We start from the raw sequence: 7,984 nt of genomic DNA, 5'->3' as shown, positions 1-7,984 counted from the left end.
TAGACAAACTAAAGGAGAGATACTTCCACACCGCAACCCATCTTATACGATAACTTCCCTACTCATGATATGACACTACTTGATAGTAAAAAGTAAAAGGTAGTGATAATGTGATACCGCGGCACTCCCCCAAGCTTGGAATAAACCAAGGGGATGCCAATACCGATGATGGATTACTCCTTTGGCGATGGTGGTGCGCGGGCGTACTTGCGGAACTTCTTCCACCTCTTCTTCATCCTCTTCCTTGACGCTCTTGTCCTCCTCTTTCCACTCACGATCTTGATTATCTTCATCCGGAAGCTCCTTGCCCTTGTTCTTGGAGACCATGGTGCTTCTAAACTGAAAACAAATCCTGGCAGAAACAGCTCGAAACAAAACACGTCGAGAAAACGATATACGGACCTCCAGGGGTCCGGGGAATTATATAATAAAAATTTTCAGAACAAACGGAAAGTACCAGGTCGAACCAGAGTCGGAAAGGGGCGACGAGGCGGTGCCACCATAAGGCGGCGCGGGCCCGAGCCGTGCCGCGCCGGCTCGTGGTGGCACGCCCTCGTGCGTCTTTTCCACTCCGTTTCGATCTCGTAATTTTTCATATTTTCCAAAAACAGCAAAAATATTGTTCGGAAAGTAAATTGCGAACTTTTCATTACCAGTACTGTTACCTATTCAAAGTCGAGTTCTGGCGGACTGTCAATTTGTCCTTTGATGAAAGCCTCCGGTGTTTCCACTTGAATAATATCAACATCAACATTATAGGAATCACCCGAGATATAATGCTTGAGTCTTTGTCCATTCACCACTTGCGTAGCATTGCCTTGGAGAGAGCTAATTTTGATTGCTCCCGAACGATACACCTCCTCAACAACATATGGTCCTTCCCATTTCGAGAGTAATTTCCCCGCAAAGAGTCCGAGACGAGACCGATACAATAGGACTTTATCCCCAATATTAAACTCTCTTTTGATGATCCTTCTATCATGCCATTTTTTAACTTTTTCTTTAAAGAGTTTAGCATTTTCATAAGCTTCACTTCTCCATTCATCTAGAGAACTTAATTGTAGCAACCTCTTATTACCGGCAAGTTTAGGATCTTTATTTAATTCTCTAACATCCCCAATAAGCTTTGTGTTCTAGTTCTAAAGGTAAATGACAAGCTTTTCCGTAAACCATTTTATAAGGTGACATTCCCATGGGGTTTTTATAAGCAGTTCTATAAGCCCATAGTGCTTCTTTCAATTTACTAGCCCAATTCTTTCTAGATTTATTAACGGTCTTTCCCAAAATAGATTTAATCTCTCTATTTGATAATTCTACTTGACCACTAGTTTGAGGGTGATAAGCGGAAGCAATTCTATGATTAATACCATACCTAGCAAGAGTTTTTCTAAAACCTCCATGAATAAAATGAGAACCTCCATCAGTCATAATATATCTAGGTACTCCAAATCTAGGAAAAATAATATCTAAAAGCATTTTTAAAGAGGTCTCACCGTCAAGCACTTTTTGTAGGTATGGCTTCCACCCATTTAGTAACATAATCAACAAGCAACAAGTATATGAGTGTTACCTTTCGAAGAGGGAAAAGGTCCCATGAAGTCAAATCCCCAACAATCAAACGGTTCAATAACAAGAGTATAATTCATAGGCATTTCATTGCGTCTGGAAATATTACCAACCCTTTGACATTCATCACAAGATAAAATAAACTTCCTTGCATCTTTGAAGAGAGTTGGCCAATAAAAACCTGATTGTAGAACCTTTTGCGCGGTTCTATCTTCGGCGTGATGTCCTCCATAAGCACTACCATGACATTTACTCAATATCTCTTGTTGTTCATATTCGGGAACACACCTTCGCAGAATACCATCCACTCCTTCTTTATATAAGTGTGGGTCATCCCAAAATAATGCCTCAAGTCATAAAAGAATTTCCTCCTCTGCTGAGCTGAAAAGGTTGGAGGCAAGTACTTGGAAACAATAAAGTTAGCATAATCAAGCATACCAAGGACTGTCTCGCGAGCTCACCTTTATTACAGCCAATTGTTCATTTGGAAAACTATCATTAACAGGAACAAGATCATAAGCAATATTTTCCAATCTAGACGAATTATCGACAACAGAATTATCAAGCACCTTTCCTATCTACAATATGTAAATCAAATTCTTGCAAAAGAAGTACCCATCTAATAAGCCTCGGCTTAGCATCTTTCTTTGTCATAAGGTATCTAATTGCAGCATGATCAGTATGAATCGTAACTTTTGAATCAACAATATAAGATCTAAATTTATCACAAGCAAAGACTACAGATAACAATTCTTTTTCAGTAGTAGCATAATTTCTTTGAGCAGCATCAAGAGTTTTACTAGCATAATGAATAACATTTAATTTTTTATCTACTCGCTGTCCAAGAACAGCGCCTACAAAGCAAAATCACTAGCATCACACATAATTTCAAAAGGTAAATTCCAATCAGGAGGTTCAACTATAGGAGCAGCTTGTTAAGGCTTTCTTTAGAGTTTCAAAAGCTTCCTTACAATCATCATCAAAAACAAAAGGTACATCTTTTTGAAGAAGATTAGTAAGAGGCTTTGAAATCTTGGAGAAATCTTTAATAAATCTCCTATAAAACCCAAGCATGACCAAGAACACTACGAATACCTTTAACATCCCTTGGATAGGGCATCTTCTCAATGGCTTCAACTTTAGCTCTATCAACTTCAATACCTCTCTCGAAATTTTATGTCCCAATACAATTCCTTCATTAACCATAAAGTGGCATTTCTCCCAATTAAGAACAAGGTTAGTTTCTTCACATCTCGGCAAAACTTTATCAAGGTTTCGCAAGCAACTATCAAAAGAATTCCCATAGACGGAAAAATCATCCATGAATACTTCCACAATACTCTCACAAAAGCCATGAAAAATAGCAGACATGCATCTTTGAAAAGTAGCAGGAGCATTACATAAACCAAAAGGCATACGCCTATAAGCATAAGTTCCATAGGGACAAGTAAAGGTGGTTTTCTCTTGATCTTTGGTTTTAACAGCAATTTGCGAAAACCCAGAATAACCATCAAGAAAGCAAAAATGAGTATTTTTAGACAATCTTTCTAGCATTTGATCAATAAATGGTAAAGGGTAATGATCTTTTTTAGTAACCTTATTAACTTTTCGATAATCAATGCACATTCTATACCCTACAACTACTCTTTGAGGTATGAGCTCATCATTATCATTAGGCACAACAGTCATTCCTCCTTTCTTAGGAACGCAATGCACAGGACTAACCCATCTACTATCAGCAATAGGATATATAATACCAGCTTCAAGAAGTCGTAATACCTCATTTCTTACCACATCCTTCATCTTGGGAATTAGACGACGCCGAGGCTCAACAACGAGCTTCGCATCATCTTCCATATTAATGGCGTGTTGGCAAATAGAGGGAGAAATCCCCTTCAAGTCATCAAGAGTATAGCCAATAGCACCTCGGTGTTTCTTCAATATTTGCAACAATCTTTCTTCTTCAAACTCGTAAGCTTAGAACTAATAATAACAGGATATATTTTCTTATCATCAATATGAGCATATTTAAGATTATCGAGCAAAGGCTTTAAATCAAAAACAGGATCTTCCTCTCGGTGGCGGTGTTGTACCCAAGTCTTCCACCGGTAAATCATGCTTGAGAATAGGTTGGCGAAGAAAAATCTCCTCAAGCTCATCTCTTTCTTTCCTAAAAACTTCACTCTCGCTATTCTCCAAATGTTGCGGCAAAGGATTATTAGGAACAAGAACAATAGATGCACACTGCTCCATTTTAAAATCATTACTAGGCAAATCAGCTTTATAAGGAGTTTTGGTAAATTTAGAGAAGTTAAACTCATAAGATTCACCAGCAAATTTAGTCAAAATTTTCTCTTTCTTGCAATCTATAATAGCTCCACAAGTATTTAGAAAAGGTCTACCAAAAATGATAGGACAATAATCACTAGCAAGCAGAACCAAGTACCAAAAAGTCAGCAGGATATTTAATCTTACCACATAGAACTTCCACATCTCGAACAATACCAATTGGAGAAATAGTTTCTCTATTAGCCGACTGAATAACCACATCAATATCTTCAAGTTCACAAGAATCAATTTCGTGCATAATCTCCGTGTAAAGCTCATAAGGTATAGCACTAACACCGATTCTCTATCCTTGTCGTTCTCCCAACCTTCAGTATTTTCTTGGATCCGATCAAGAAGGTCCCTTTTAAACTCTTCTTTGTTGCGTGTAAATGATCCGGAACAAGAAGTATCCAGCAAGGTCTTGTCTTGAAAAGAAAGTCTTGCATAGAAATTATCAATAATAACATTACCAGGAAGCTCATGAATGGGGCATTTGAGCATTAAAGACTTCAATCTCCCCCAAGCTTGGGCAATACTCTCTCCATCATGAGGCCAGAAATTATATATGCGGTTCCGATCTTTGTGAATTTCACTTGGAGGATAAAATTTGGAATAAAATAAAGGCACAATGTCCTCCCAATCAAGAGAATCACCATTCTTCAACAATTTATACCAATGCGCCGCTTACCGACAGACGATATAGAGAATAGTTTCTTTCTAACTTCATTCATAGCAATACCTGCACATTTGAATAACCCGCATAATTCATGCAAAAACAGTAAATGATCACCAGGATGGACAGTTCCATCCCCTTCATAGCGGTTATCCATAACACGTTCAATAATTTTCATAGGTATTTTATATGGTATTACTTCCTCACCTGGCGCCTCATCCACTACCGTTGCAGTAGTAGTAGATTTCCCAAATAGAAATTGAAGAGAAGATCTCTCCATAATGACTTATAGCAAGCAAGCGTAAATAAAATCAGCACAAACAAGTAAAGGTTTTCCTTACCAATTCCACTTACCAATAGCGCTTCACTCCCGGCAACGGCGCCGTAAAATAGTCTTGATGACCCACAAGTATAGGGGGTGTATCGTAGTACTTTCGATAAATAAGAGTGTCGAACCCAACGAGGAGCAGAAGGTGTTGACAGGCAGTTTCGATGAAGGATTCACTGTAAATGCTCACAGACAAGTATTCAGGGGGTTTTGATATAGCAGATGAAATAAGTGCAAGTAAGTAAAGTGCGGGAGAAATAATTGCAGCGAGTGGCCCAATCCTTTTTAGCACAAAGGACAAGCCGGTTTGTTTACTTATAATGACCAAACGTTCTTGAGGACACACGGGATTTTAGTCTAGTGCTTTCGCTACATGCAGCTGATTAATCTTCATTGTTTTGATAAGTGTTGTGTGGGTGAACCTATGCTAATGTACCGCCCTTCCTAGGACTAATACATACTTGTGATTATACCCCTTGCAAGCATTCGCAACTACAAGAAAGTAATTAAGATAAATCTAACCACAGACCTTAAACTCCGAGATCCTGCGATCCCTCCTGCATCGATATACCAACGGGGGTTTAGGTTTCTGTCACTCCGGCAACCCCGCAATTGGCAAACGAGTACAAGATGCATTCCCCTAGGCCCATAAATGGTGAAGTGTCATGTAGTCGATGTTCACACGACACCACTAGAAGAATAACACCACAACTTAAATATCATAACATTGAATATTACTCAACCATAATTCACTACTAACATTTAGACTTCACCCATGTCCTCAAGAACTAAACGAACTACTCACGAGACATCATATGGAACATGATCAGAGGTGATATGATGATGAATAAAAATCTGAACATAAACCTTGGTTCAATGGTTTCACTCAATAGCATCAATAACAAGTAGAAATCAGTACCGGGAGAGTTTCCCTATCAAACAATCAAGATCAAACCCAAATTGCTACAGCGGTGACGATGTCCAGCGGTGGAGATGGCGGTGATGATGGTGGAGATGATGATGATGGTGATGGAGATGATGTCCAGCTCGATGACGGTGACGATGGCGTCGATTTCCCCTCCGGGAGGGAATTTCCCCGGCGGATTCCTCGCCCGCCGGAGAGCTCTTTCTCTCTCGGTGTTCTCCGCCCCGCGAGGCGGCTGTAACCCTTCGTGAGGATTCCTCTCCGGCTTAGGTCTTCGGGACGAAGGGTTTCGCGAAGAAAAGGAGGCGAAAGGGGCCGTGGGGGCGCCACACCACATGGTGGGGCGGCCAGGCCATGGGCCGCGGCGCCCTATGGTGTGGGCCCACCATGGGTCCAGCTGGCTCCCCCTTCTGGCTTCCTTCGTCTTCTGGGAAAATAGGATTTTTGGTGAAATTTCCTTCCACAGCTTGATCTTCCGAAATATTGCATCCCGACGGTGCTTTTTCCAGCAGAATCTCGGCTCCGGTGCGCGATCTCCAAATAATCATGAAACATGCAAAATAGATGAAATAACATAAGTATTGTGTCCCAATATGAAATATATCAATGAATAACAACAAATTATGATATAAAATAGTGATGCAAATTGGACGTATCAGCGTTACACGCCTCGGGTGCCACCTTCTATGGCGCTGGGGCAATCAACGCGTCTTGCACCGTTTCCTACTTCGTCTAGCACGCCGGTCTCTGATGGCGCGTAGTCGACACGTCCGTTGGGAACCCCAAGAGGAAGGTGTGATGCGCACAGCGGTAAGTTTTCCCTGAGTAAGAAACCAAGGTTATCGAACCAGTAGGAGTCAAGGAAGCACGTGAAGGTTGTTGGTGGCGGAGTGTAGTGCGGCGTAACACCAGGGATTCCGGCGCCAACGTGGAACCCGCACAACACAATCAAAGTACTTTGCCCCAACGTAACGATGAGGTTGTCAATCTCACCGGCTTGCTCGTAAACAAAGGATTAGATGTATAGTGTGGATGATGATGATTATTTGCGAAGAACAAGTAACGAACAATTGCAGTAGATTGTATTTCAGATGTAAAGAATTGGACCGGGGTCCACAGTTCACTAGTGGTGTCTCTCCCATAAGATAAATAGATGTTGGGTGAACAAATTACAGCTGGGCAATTGACAAATAAAGAAGGCATAACAATGCACATACATATATCATGATGAGTACTATGAGATTTAATCAGGGCATTACGACAAAGTACATAGACCGCTATCCAGCATGCATCTATGCCTAAAAAGTCCACCTTCAGGTTATCATCCGAACCCCTTCTAGTATTAAGTTGCAAACAACAGACAATTGCATTAAGTATGGTGCGTAATGTAATCAACACAAATATCCTTAGACAAAGCATCGATGTTTTATCCCTAGTGGCAACAACACATCCACAACCTTAGAACTTTCATCCATCGTCCCATATTCAATGGAGGCATGAACCCACTATCGAGCATAAATACTCCCTCTTGGAGTCACAAGTATCAACTTGGCCGAGCCTCTACTAGCAACGGAGAGCATGCAAGAACATTAACAACATATATGATAGATTGATAATCAACTTGACATAGTATTCAATATTCATCGGATCCCAACAAACACAACATGTAGGATTACAAATAGATGATCTTGATCATGATAGGCAGCTCACAAGATCTAACATGATAGCACAATGAGGAGAAGACAACCATCTAGCTACTGCTATGGACCCATAGTCCAGGGGTGAACTACTCACACATCGATCCGGAGGCGATCATGGCGATGAAGAGACCTCCGGGAGATGATTCCCCTCTCCGGCAAGGTGCCGGCGGCGATCTCCTGAATCCCCCGAGATGGGATTGGCGGCGGCGGCGTCTCTGGAAGGTTTTCCGTATCGTGGCTCTCGGTACTGGAGTTATTATCGACGAAGGCTTCTTATAGACGAAGAGGTAGGTTTAGGGGCGACGCGAGGGACCCACACAGTAGGGCCGCGCGGCCAAGGCCTGGGCCGCGCCGCCCTAGCGTGGCGTCGCCTCGTCGCCCCACTTCGTTTCCCTTTCGGACTTCTGGAAGCTTCGTGGAAAAATAAGATCCTGGGCGTTGATTTCGTCCAATTCCGAGAATAT

The sequence above is a fragment of the Lolium rigidum genome, chromosome 1 (assembly GCF_022539505.1).
Source record: "Lolium rigidum isolate FL_2022 chromosome 1, APGP_CSIRO_Lrig_0.1, whole genome shotgun sequence".
Taxonomy (NCBI): Eukaryota; Viridiplantae; Streptophyta; class Magnoliopsida; order Poales; family Poaceae; genus Lolium; species Lolium rigidum.
The sequence above is the reverse complement of the archived record's forward strand: the minus strand, read 5'-3'. Positions refer to the sequence as shown.